This window comes from Xyrauchen texanus, chromosome 8, assembly GCF_025860055.1.
Source record: "Xyrauchen texanus isolate HMW12.3.18 chromosome 8, RBS_HiC_50CHRs, whole genome shotgun sequence".
NCBI classification, from domain to species: domain Eukaryota; kingdom Metazoa; phylum Chordata; class Actinopteri; order Cypriniformes; family Catostomidae; genus Xyrauchen; species Xyrauchen texanus.
In genome coordinates, this window is record NC_068283.1 from 21,234,700 (window position 1) to 21,247,328 (window position 12,629).

Genomic DNA, 12,629 nt, shown 5'->3' on the forward strand with positions numbered 1-12,629 from the left:
AGGACACTGGCGGCTTCAGTTCTCACCAATGGAAAAGAGTGAAGGTGCGTCGTCCATCCTTTTTTACAGTCTATGGTACGACAGAAAAAGCACCGCCTACTGTACAAGGGTTTAATAGTTTTTTGTCTTTATTTTTTACAGTCTCAGTGTGAATAGACCTTTCTCTGTTTCCATCTTGGTCACAGTCTTGGTCTAGCCTTCATCTTGGACTTAGTCTTGGACTTGGTCTAGTCTTAGTTGTGGTCTCTTCCCAGTCTAGTCTTAGTCTAGCCTCAGTCTTGGTCTTATTTTTAACATAGATAAATGTTAGTCTAGTCTAATTTTTGTCTTGGTCTTCCAAGTCTAGAGTTATCCATATATAAAATGTAACCGATTCAAAATGTCTGTCTAAGGGCATTTCAATAACATCCCACAGTTCAGACTACTACAAAGTGCTCTCTCATAGGAGAGGTGCGGGAATGTAGGTCACAAGCGAAGTGAGGCCAGAAGAGAACTTATAACAGTGATGGGAGTGGTGCTTTGAAAAAGCTTTTGGTGTGCCAATCGCAGAACATTTGAGACTATAAAGTGCACTTTAAACTCCCTAACAGAAGAAAGAATCCAGAGATGGAAGGGTCTCAGGAGAAGGTGGGAGAGTAACAATGTAAAGACATGGACTAGGAAAATTTGAGCGGAAAACAGGAAGGTTTAAAAGATAGATTACAGAAAAAAAAAGCTGCACATACATGGACTGCTGAGGGCCTCAGTGCTGTAGGTTAAATGAAGATAGATATGCTGATGCTCTGTAAATCTCTTCAATCTGTGTTTAATAAATCTGGCCCCTGTTCAACAGGCCATGAATATTAGACAAGAATGTCTTTTATGGGGAAGAAAAAGTGAGGTTGATATTGGCAAGAGAAAAAGAGATCAGAGAGTTCATTGCAGCTATAATTACAGGAGAGCATATCTGCTGTTATAGGCACTCCTGCTAAAATGGATATGATTAGAGCTTAGTCTTGTCAGTGCAACCACTAATTATTCCCTTTGAAGTGGACAGCTTATGCATTCTTTTTCTCTTAACTCTGATAGCAGCAAATGGATACAAACACTCTAAAACATACTCATTAATCGCATAGTCGCAAGGGATGGAAGGATGAAGGCAGAAAGCAAACATAGGATCTTCTATCAGTCTGGTCTTGGACTGGTCTTTTTCTGGTCTTGGTCTTTCTTTCATCTTGGTCTTAGTCTAGCCTTAGTCTTAATCTAGTTTTCATCTTTGTCTTGGTTTTACTGGATTTGATCTAGTTAAAGTCTAGCCTTAGTCTTGATCTAGTCTTAGTCTGATCTTGGTCTTAGTCTAGCCTTGGTCTTAATCTAGTTTTCATCTTTGTCTTGGTTTTACTTGCTTTGATCTAGTTAAAGTCTAGCCTTAGTCTTGATCTAGTCTTAGTCTGATCTTGGTCTTAGTCTAGCCTTAGTCTTAATCTAGTTTTCATCTTTGTCTTGGTTTTACTGGCTTTGATCTAGTTAAAGTCTAGCCTTAGTCTTGATCTAGTCTTAGTCTGATCTTGGTCTTAGTCTAGCCTTAGTTGTGGTGATAGTGTTAGTCTTATTCTGGTCTTAGTCTTGGCCTTATTCTTGGTCATATTTTTGTCTCAATCAAGCCTTGGTCTTGATCTAGCCTTCATCTTGATCTTAGTCTAGTCTAAATCTTAATCTAGTCACTTTTCGCTCAGTCTCTTATTTTATTTATGTTTTGTTTCTACTTTCTGTGCTTTTCACTGCCCCTCTTGGTCTTATGTTTTATATTTAATTTCTCCTCAAGCTTTCTCTCTTAAATGTCTTTATCTTACAATAGAGTGCTCTCCCTGGCTGCCCACATAGAAAATAAATCAACACATCGTCTCCTTTAGATCAAGACTTTAGATAATCTATGTCGTCTGACTCTCTCCATTTCACCGCATTCTCTCTCTCTCTCCTTATCTTCACTTGCACTTCGTTTAATTAATCTGACTGATTCTGAACTGTGTACAAATTAAATGTGAATAGTTGACAATCTAAATTAGATTAAGAGAGGGCCATATGCTTAATGTGTACTGCACTGGTTCTTTCAACACTCTCTGTGAAAAATAAGAATACAAATGAAATAGAACCTCTGTCTTTTATCATGTACATTATATGTTGAGTTTATGTTTAGTTTATTCTGTATAATCTGTTTATTCAACTCCACTTTTGGTGACCTATCCACCTTTTTCCTAAATGTTTTCAATTTCTGGTCTCCAGTGTTTTCACTCGCATCAGCTTATATTCTTAGCAGGTAATGTTATGTTTAAAGTATTACATTTGTAAAAATTGTCAAAAAACACATGGCTGTATAGTACCGATAATTCACAGAGTCGAGATGACCGTTTTTATTGACAGTGCCTCAACTGAGTGTGTAGGTGACATGAAGAGATGGTCTGAGGTTAGTTTGAGTTATGACAGCCAACAACAGCGAAATTTGAGCCTGAAATTCATATTTACTCCAAATTAACACTTAAATGGTTGTTGTTCTCCATCTGGTTGATTTTTCATTGCGACTCGAAACCAGAAACAGAAAACAGTCAATTACAATCATAATGGCGGCACCCAGCAGAGGTTGGCATAGTAGCCAAAAGCTGTACTCAAGTAAAAGTACAATTACTTAAAAAAAGTATTACTGTTAGTACTTATATATTATTAGTTAGTAACTTCTACTTAAGTAAAAGTACTAACATAAATAATTACTTGAGTAAGAGTAAGAAAGTATCAAGTTAAAAGAGTACTCAAGTAGTGTACTCAAGTAGTGAGTAACTCGTTACTTACACGTTAAATTGAATTGTTGAATCCATGTCTTCAGAAGTGATAGGTGTGAGTGAGAAACAGATCAAAAACGTTTTGCTAGACCTCCTTCTCCCTGCCCAGCAGGGGGAGATATCCGGAGAAGAATGTGAATCAATAAAAACACAAGAATAATGTGAAGGTAATCTGTTTCTCTGTTTCACATCCACACCTATCAAATCACTTCTGAAGATACTTATTTAACCACTGGAGTCTTATGGATTACTTTTATGCTGATTTATGTGATTTGTTTAGCTTTAAAATGTTGCCACCCATTCACTTGCATTGTATGGACTTACAGAGCTGAGAAATTCTTCTAAAAATCTTCATTTGAGTTCAGCAGATGAAAGAAAGTCATACACATCTGGGCTGGCATGAGAGTGAGTAAATAATGAGAATTAAAATGTTTGGGTGAACTATCCCTTTAAGGGCTCTTGTCAGATCTGGGTGAATTTGTCAATAAGAAGAGAGGTTTGGAAACAGTTCTAGTTATTACCGTGAAAAGTCCCATTGTATATATAATGCGGAAATATAAACCAAAGCTAGATCATGCTTTATTAATGCCTACTTTTGCTATTTCATAGCTTTTAAAGTCCTGCGTGGATTCTTATTTTTGAGTTTAGTTACAGTTTTAAGTGTCGAAAGAATTTAGGTAGTTGGTTCTGTACAGCAGTACCGCCACTCTCTAAATGCATCATACGCAGCTTGCGTTGGGCATAAACCCCAGTCATGGAACACTCACTACGTCTGAAACCGCCCCCCTATCCACTATATAGTGCACTATTTTGAATGTCTGCCATTTTGTAGGAGGGTCTGAATTCTGAGTGAGCCAATCAATCCCTAGTTTTGTTCACTCATTCTTACCCACAATGCACTCTAATTTTGAGTGTATATTTGATGTACACTCAACAATGGTTAATTGCCCACAATCTACCATGGGGAAGACGTACCAGCTGGGTGTTTACTGCTTCCTTCACTCCTGCAATATTTTATTTCATGCTGAATGTATTACATTACTTTTTGACAAATAATTTCTTGATTAAAATAACATAATAACATATAGAGAGGCAAAACATACAGATACATTTTAGAATGTACTCTTTACTTTACTTTTTATATTAACATACATTATATATTAAAAATGACAAATATAATGAAGATTTATTGTATTAATATATTACTTATTAAGAATAACAAGTAAGGCCCAAGTATTTTAAAAGTGCATATTTAAAAGTGACGTTGTTTCTGCGACAGCCCCAGAGCTCTGACACTCGATGTATTCGTCAGCGTCCGAATTCACTCACTCATTTCGTTCACGTACTGTTGAGATGTAGTGCACTTACTGTCAATCTCTATATAGGAAATAGTAAATGAGTGAACGATTTCGGACACAGCCACTCTCTTCACCATACAAACACATCTCGCCCGCACATCTCTCATGTGAGTCCCTCGCTGTGCATGCGCAGAAATGCTGTCTGTTTGCGCTCCAGTTGTCAATCATGCAAACAGCAGAGCAAAAGGAATTTACACTTAACTTGGATGTTTACATGGATTTATACAGTTAATCCACCTGAAGTATCTGCAATAGTTTCCATTAAATGCATAAAACTGATCATGATATGCGAGACAATGTGCACTGATATATTCCTGCACTGATTTAAAAATGTACACTTAAAAACTGATGTCATAAAAGCTCAGTTACATTATCACCCTGAAAATGACCATCACATTACACAGAAAAGCCCATGTTAGCATTAGAGACAAAACTTACCTCGACATGCTGCCTTATATTGAAGATGAGATTTTAATCGTGAAATATCTGCTTGTCTTGGTGTTAATTGAAGGCATTGCATGATGAATCTATTATTTTTTTCACTGTGCAGAGCGAAGAAAATGTTTCACTTTGAAGAGTTTGATACTGCTGCAGTGATTGAGTGACAGTCTGTATCAGCACGTGCAGCTGTGTGAACTTCCGCTCTCGTAAAAGTCCCATTCAGTAATCTCTCAATAAATTACACATTAACTAAAATTAAACCCAGTAAGTTCATGACAGTAACACCACCATTGTAAAGAAGTAAAAGTTTAAAAATTTCATTAGAAATTGACTTGAGTGAGAGTAAAACATACCCACTTTTAAACCTACTCTAAAAGTAAATCTTTTTTCAAAAAGTTACTCAAGTAAATGTATTAGAGTAAATGTAGTGCATTACTACCCACCACTGGCGCCCAGTGGTTACTCAGGAAAACTGTGGATTCTTGACATTTAGGATACACATTTGATAGAGACCCAGATCACTTTTATTTAGACCCTCAGCTCTCGCCAAGACAGATCCTTTATTTCTACTGTTGCTAAGTGTTGTTTTGGATCTTCTCTCTCCCATTTGGTACATAAATAAGAAGATGTTAATGTTTATTTCACATATAGGCTAACTCAGATCAGAGCAGAACCTCTATGAACTGCTTTGTTATACTCAGTTACATTGGTTTGTGACATCTGTTTAAATGGGCAACTTTATAAATTACAAAAATGCAAAAAACATAAATGTGAGATGACCCAATGAGAAAGAGTTTCCTTTTGACTGTACAAAAGCAGTAGTCATTTTATTTTCTCCAGTGGCTTTTTGACAACGCTGGGTGAAAAGGCCATAGGCCTGTGGGTTTGGAAAAGAGTAAGTGATATAAAAGAGAGGGAGAAGGTTAAAGGAAAGAGAGATATGGGCGAGAGAGATGGAGAGTCTTTTTCTGCTCTATCAGGGTGGAATAATTGGCACTTCAAGTGGAAAGACCTGGCTCTATGGGCTCTCTCTTCAACTTATCTCTCTCAGTTCACCCTTTCTCTCTGTGCTGTCCATCTAACTCTCTCAAAAAAGAGTAGAGTTTGATTGGATCTCTGAGGAATACTTGTTTGAACTGTTGTTCTTATGTCCTGTCATATGGAAAGACCGAAAAAGTGTTTGTGAGTGACTGAGGGAAATAGAGATGTGTATATGCTTACATTCATTATCCTTGCCAAGCTCTTGGTGAATGGTCAGTTGTTGGCGCCACAGTCCTCTTGCATATACTGTAGCATTGCAAGTGTTAAAAATGTAATGTTTGTCTCTGATGTAAGGTGGATTTGCCCTCAAGCGGTGAAATCCACACATATGCTCTGTTCCAAAACCTTGTGAGCTACCTAAGTAGGCAGCATATTAAAGCATCAATTGCACACTCCTAATAGCTGAAGGTAGGTAAGTGAATAACGCTTTTAGCCAAAATTAAATAAATGTATCCTTTGTGTAGAAGGCAATCCCAGAATGCATTCCGACATGAAAAATAAATCCAAGATTTGAGAGTGAGAGACTTATATTACATTAAGTAATGATAAGTATAGATACAAATAGTTTAGGGTAAAAAGAAATACTATTTTACCTAATATTTGTGTACTGTTTAGCCTACTTTTAATATGTAGGCTAAACATTTTAAATCAATTGTGAAATCAATTGTGTTGAATAGAGTGGTTGCCTGACTATAGTTTTCCAGATTAGTCACTTATTGATTAGGTTCCATGATGGTTCGGATGCTGCCTTAGGGTCCATTCAGACCTTGCAAAGTTAGGTGCAGTGCAACAAATATATCAGAATGCAAGTGTGAATGCTTTTAAAAGTTGCTGGTATTTTTAACCTGACATTGCGTCTAAAACAATATGGCTCTCCTGCGCGAGATGATGAAAGAACAGCGAGACATCGCTGACAAAGACTTCCGTCTAGTGCATATTTGCATAGAAAAACAATGGGAAAGCATCACAGACAGATGCAAATATGCTTTCACTGTGCCAAGCCCCTTATAAGGCAGCTGTCTGTGTAGGCAGTAGACAGCGAGGCAACTCACATGGTTTTGTAACACAGCTATAGAGTTCTGTACCTGGCTATCATTCATCACACATGAATGATCCTAACCTGAATAACGTTGTCCTGTGTTTGTCTCCTGTCTTCATCCTTCCAACCCTTTCTCCCCCTCCTACCCTTCCTTTTGCATTTCCTCTTCCTCTTCTTCACCATTACCTGCCTGCGTGTTACCTGCCATTGTTGGTCGGCCCGATGCGCTCACCTCTCTGTCCCCCTGTGTCTCCGTGGCAACCATTCACGTCTGACCCACGACCCAGTGAGCAGCAGTGAGCAACCCGAACCGACCTGACCTGACCAAGGCTTGTCCACCTCCTCCTCCGTCTTCACCACATCTTCATCAGTATCTCCTGACTAAAGCCCACAATAGTTTACTGGTTCCCCTTGTCCCCCCTACTCTGGTCCTTTATACGTTAAGGGAATTAAATAGCCTCTAACCTCATCCAGTCACCAGTATTCACTGGAGTGTCATTCATTCCTTAGGTCTATGTTTTTGAGAGTAAGTGTGGGAAGACAAACCATAGACAACAAAGACAAGCAAAACCTTAAACACCTCCATAAATTTCAATGTCTTTATTCTTTTTCTTTTCTGCCCACTCTCCTGTCCTTTTTCCCCAAAATGTTTCCCCCAATCCTTACCATCTGGCCTGCAGGCTCTGAGTCTGAACATCAGCAGAGCCAGAGCAACCGAGTCACTCCTCGCAAGCACCAGAGCCGCCAGCTTCTCCGGCCAACTGCCCTCCAGGCTGCGCAAGTACCCACAGGAGGATGCACTTTCCTCCCTGACTGCTTCCTCCAACCAGGCCAAAGCACTGCTTGCTAGCCTCTCTGCATCCAGCCTCTCGGCCGAGGCCCTGCTCCTCTCCTCCACCTTCAGACACCATCGTTTACTACGAGAGCAGAGCATCAATTCTGCCACCCTTCCTCTCCACATCTCCAATGGCCGCTCCCCCAGCTCCCCACCTCACCCACTTCCTCTTCCTCTCCATCTGCTCTCACCTCCCTCAGTCTATCCTCACTAGCCCTGAAACCATCCACTATCCGCAGCCTGGAGTTTGAAAAGGAGCAGAACAAGACTGAACCCAAGCCAGTGATCCCCAGTGAGTAAGGAGAGAAAAGAAGACATGGTTGAAAATGCTACGTATTTAAAGGATGCAGGGAGAACAAGTACTAAGAGGATAACTTCAAGAGAGAAGAAAATAAGAGAAAGAACATTTCATTTAAACACTTGGTCAAAAGAAAAAAAAATAGATTTAGTTTTTGTAGCATTTTGTTCACTCAACACCTGGACATCCTCTCCAAGATGCCATATGGATAACTGTGACGTAGTGCACGAAGGCAGTAAACAATCTTATTTACCATTCTGCATCCGAGGTTTAATTTTCTTCGGTTTGTGAGCAGATCTACACTTTTAACCTTACCCACCCTGCAGATCAGGCAGATCCTCAAACAGAGAGCCAACAGATGGGCTTGGACACTCACCACCAGCTTGTTTCCAGCTCCACCATACAGCCAGTATCACAACACCCACAGGAGGCCTGGGGAAGGACTCTTTTCCTAAACCCTAATTTTTTGCCAAATCTCACATGTTGGAGATCAGTAGATGTCCATCAAGAGTAAAATCAAGACGGTAAGACTATATTAAACCAAGTAGAGTTGCAATAATCGAGAAGTGAGTACTGTAGTAGTCGGTGTTTGTTCAGAGTTTTTATTGCTCATATATCTATATCAACAAATAGAATGTTTAAAAAACCTTAATGGAAAGCAGTATCACTTGTTCTGGTGTAGGTGTTCTGGATAACAGTTGTACTACTTAAGGAGCCTAACTGAAATTGGTGCTAATATTACAGTAACATTTTTGAACAGCAAAATCACATGTGGATACAGGTTATTGAGTTATTAAGTTGCTCAATACACATACACTGCCTAAGAATCCATTCTTGTTATCATTAACTCTCAAATAGGTCTTCATACTACCATTATAACATATCATACCTTATAAGTTGTCATGGCAACAGAGGAATTGTGGGAAAGTGGACGGCTTCTTACTTCTTAATTACCTGAGCATATTATGGGTTGGTATTGAGGCTATTGCTCTTAAGTTCTTAAGAGTCACAGTTTTCCTAAAGGCTTTTTATAGATATTTAGGCTACTTTCTAGTTGCAGGTAGGTCATTCAAAAAGCGCAGCAGGTTTTTCAGAATAGAGAGGATTCCAAGATCCTGATAATGTGTTTGAATGAAAAAGTACAATGATCTGACAATCATGAACATTTCTGCACAAACTGTACAAACACAAACTCTGGGACTCTCTGATTGAGGAAATTAAGTCAGATTTAAAATGCACAAACAGATGGTTAGGTTCACCATGAAGGGGATATAAAGGCATGATGACAGAGCCAATGGAAGTGATCCACTGAGTGGAAGACATCTGTGCAGTAGAACATTCCAACTCATCCTCTCAACTAATGAGCCGCATACAGTGCTATCAAAACTACAGATTCTCAGATTTAGAATAATTTCCAGTAGGCAACAAAAGTTCAACCTCTGTTATTTTGAACTGCATAATTAGGTACTTGTGATTACCCATAATGTGGATCCAAATGTGGCTAATAATTTAGCTTAAACAAGCATGAATCTTCACACTGGTCCAAGCTGGTTTATGCTGGTTTGGTGCTGGTGTAGCTGGTGGACAAGCATAGCCATGCAGTTTAGCATGTTTTTTCTGATAAAGCTGTCTGACCAATGGTGGCTAGTTTAGAAGTCTGGAAGTGACAAAAGAATACTTGTATAAAAACTAGTGACCAGATGAATATGAATAGATGAATATGGCAACAGTTACAAGCACATATGCACATGTTGTTTCATTGTTCTCCACACTACAAAGGAAAATATAGTAAGTATGCCAACCCTTTTTTTTTTAAGTAAATGCAAATTGCATGCTCTGTTGTCCCTGAATCTGTGCAAAGTTTAGCCAAACCCATATGACACAGGACAAAATCATAGTCTGAGAAACCTGATTTGACAAAAAAAAAAGAAAAAGAAAAAGAAGATTCATAAAGTTTATGCGTTTTCCCTCTGCACATCAGCACAGTCATGATACTGAGAATATCTGTAGGATAGAGTTTGTTGACAATGAGGCTCTGTTTAGGCCCACTCTTCTTCTTTTCTCATTCAAGCCCCTATGACATATATAAACAACCACACACACAGTAATTTTTTTCTCACAGTGGTATTCCTATGTTTTGGATCTGTCAGTGCCACAACCTGACTATTTTCTTATACGCCCAGAGAATTTAAATTTGAAAAGGTGTGAGAGATCGGAACAGAATAAGATGAATAGGGAGAGAGGGTAGATTTTTCCAGCTTTGACAAAACAAATGCATGAAATTGATTGCTCATGGTGCAGGGTTTAAAATAATGGCTTAAGCACTGGGTCGATGTTGAGAGTATATGGCCAGAGGAGAGATTAGATGTGTAACTCTGTGTCTTTGGGACAAATCGGCCAGAAATTCATGCCAGGAATGCTCAATGATTTACGTGGGTGGCCTAGCTGGATGTAGAAAGGTCGAGCTTCAGCTGTTACACGCATGAAATCTTCTTAATTTAAGGCACCAAGTCTTAATGTCATTGCTTGACTATGGTGTTGTTTGAATGTGTTACCGTATCTTAGTGAAAGAGAAAGGCAATGCTTTCATATGAAGCATGACTGTGTTACTCGTTTAAAACTCTGTACACTCATTCATTGTTTTTAAAATGTGGATTTGGTTACACAACTTTGTTTGATGTTTATGGCTTGGGGTTGCTTCTGTGTTGTAGACTTTGTGATGAATACAAAGCACCCATACACTATTGCTAATTCCCTAAAAATACAAGGCTCAAATACACTGGACAACTGTAAAGTTTCCAGCCAGCTTTATATTTACAGCTCTATTGCTTATTTAAGAACCCAAAACCACTGTTGTAAAAATAACAAATGAGACAAATTTAGCAATTCATACAGTATAAATGATCAAACCGTTACCATCATGGCTAAGGTTTCTCAGAAATCAGAATTGGTTTTGATGCTCGTATGGAGAAACTAAGAAAATACAGCACCTCCTGTCAAGGTACACTGCATCCTCGAAGTAAAGTAAATAAGAGCTAAGAAGAGATGTGTTTAAAATCATTGACTCTTCTGAGGCTGTGTGGGTGAGTAGGAAGGTGTTAAAATAAAAAATTGTTAAGAAGGATCTTGCTCTCAGAACAGAATGGTAAGATATCAGCTCATTAATGTTAGGCATAAACTGTATTTTTCACTCAACATGGATGGTCAAAAATGTATGATGCAATTTTTGCATTTGTATTTTTTTATTTAATTTTAATTTATTTTTTTTGACGATTTTATATATATTGAGATTTCTTTATATATTGCATATTTTCGTTTTTGTAATATGTATAGCATACTAGAAAATTCTTTTTATTTAAGTGTTTTGTATATTGAGTTGAAAATATTAATCTGTACAGCCCAGTTGATTTGTAATTTATAGCAGCATCTTAACCAAGAACAGATTAATAGTTTTGTTATTTATAATTTTTTATGAGTTGTTTTACTTTGAGTGTAAAGTGTTGGGTTAACCCAAAAAAGGCCTCTATCCAGTCAAATGATTCTGATATTCGAGGTAACTGGGTGAATTTATGTGAAATCAGGTTATTTATGATCCTGTGCTAGTGTTTATGAAGCTCTAAATCTCTACTGTGACCACAGAATGTAATTTACATGCTGTTGTTCATTTGTTGTTTTGGTGGGAATAGAGAAGTCTCTGAAGGTAATGAAAATGTTGGCAGTTTGAAGGCACGTCCCTCGGCTGCCCTCTAGTGGAAGCGAGTAATACCGCTGCTGCATTGCTAACGTTAGTTCTTCATGAAGACACTACTGACAAACAAGTACTCGTTCAAATTGAGGCAATGCACAAATGCCTTGGTAAATCAAATCGCACCTTTAATGTTTATTTTACACTCAGAAATGCTAATTTTGAGTTGCGGGTTTTGGGACTTCTGAGTTTTACCAAAAAGACAAATAAATACGAAGAGGAGCTGGCTGTTTCTGCTATTGGCTAGTTATGTCTGGTTTATAAGGCAAAGAAGCGGCACACTGAGAGTCCTTTGAAGAAAGCACATTTTTCGTTAATTTCTAGAAAAACTGTTTAACGTATTATGTATTTTACCAGAGCTCTTTAGTCCCTTATGTGAGATTTTTATACATGAATTTGTGGGTGTGAATTTTGGCATCATAGAACTAAAAAACAAATATAGGCTATATAAACAATACAAGAGAAAATAAAAACATAAATTATAAGACTTTAACATGTAAATATAAGCCGTTATTATTAGAGTCCTACAAAAAATTATGTCCAGAATTTTTTTTATTTATTTAAAAGATGGAGTTATAAGGTATATATTAAAATGTTAAAAATACTAAAAAACAATTATAGCAATGCATGTACATTCTAAAAACTATTGCACGGTGCAGATGATTTTAAAAACAAAGTTATATACATGTTTTTTAAGAGTCAACGGAAAGATATTGTGGTCAAATGCACTGATTTAAGACGTTCACAGCTGTAGAGTTTAAGTAGGAAAAAGTGGCTTTTATATGTCTGATATCTTTGTGGCTCAGGCATGTCCAGTCTTACTGTAATTTGTGGTGTGGTAACCAGACTTGATTGGCAAGCTCTGAGTGTGTATTACTGAGCAGATAGAACTCCGCTCTAACCATCAACACACCAGTAATGGTGCGAGCCCTTTTACCCATGCTGTGACCCTCCCATCTCTAGAGTAGAGTAATATACCAACTGAGAATAGCTCTATATACAAATAAGACATAGAAATATAAACACCTATAGAAACAGAAGAAAAATAAATTTATTTAT

General features: G+C 37.8%; 1 pseudogene; it reads left to right on the plus strand.

Moving 5' to 3' along the window:
* The window catches only part of LOC127647479 (SRC kinase signaling inhibitor 1-like), a 168,895-nt pseudogene extending 156,388 nt beyond the window's left edge, over positions 1-12,507 (plus strand).
* The last annotated feature ends 122 nt before the right edge of the window (positions 12,508-12,629 follow it).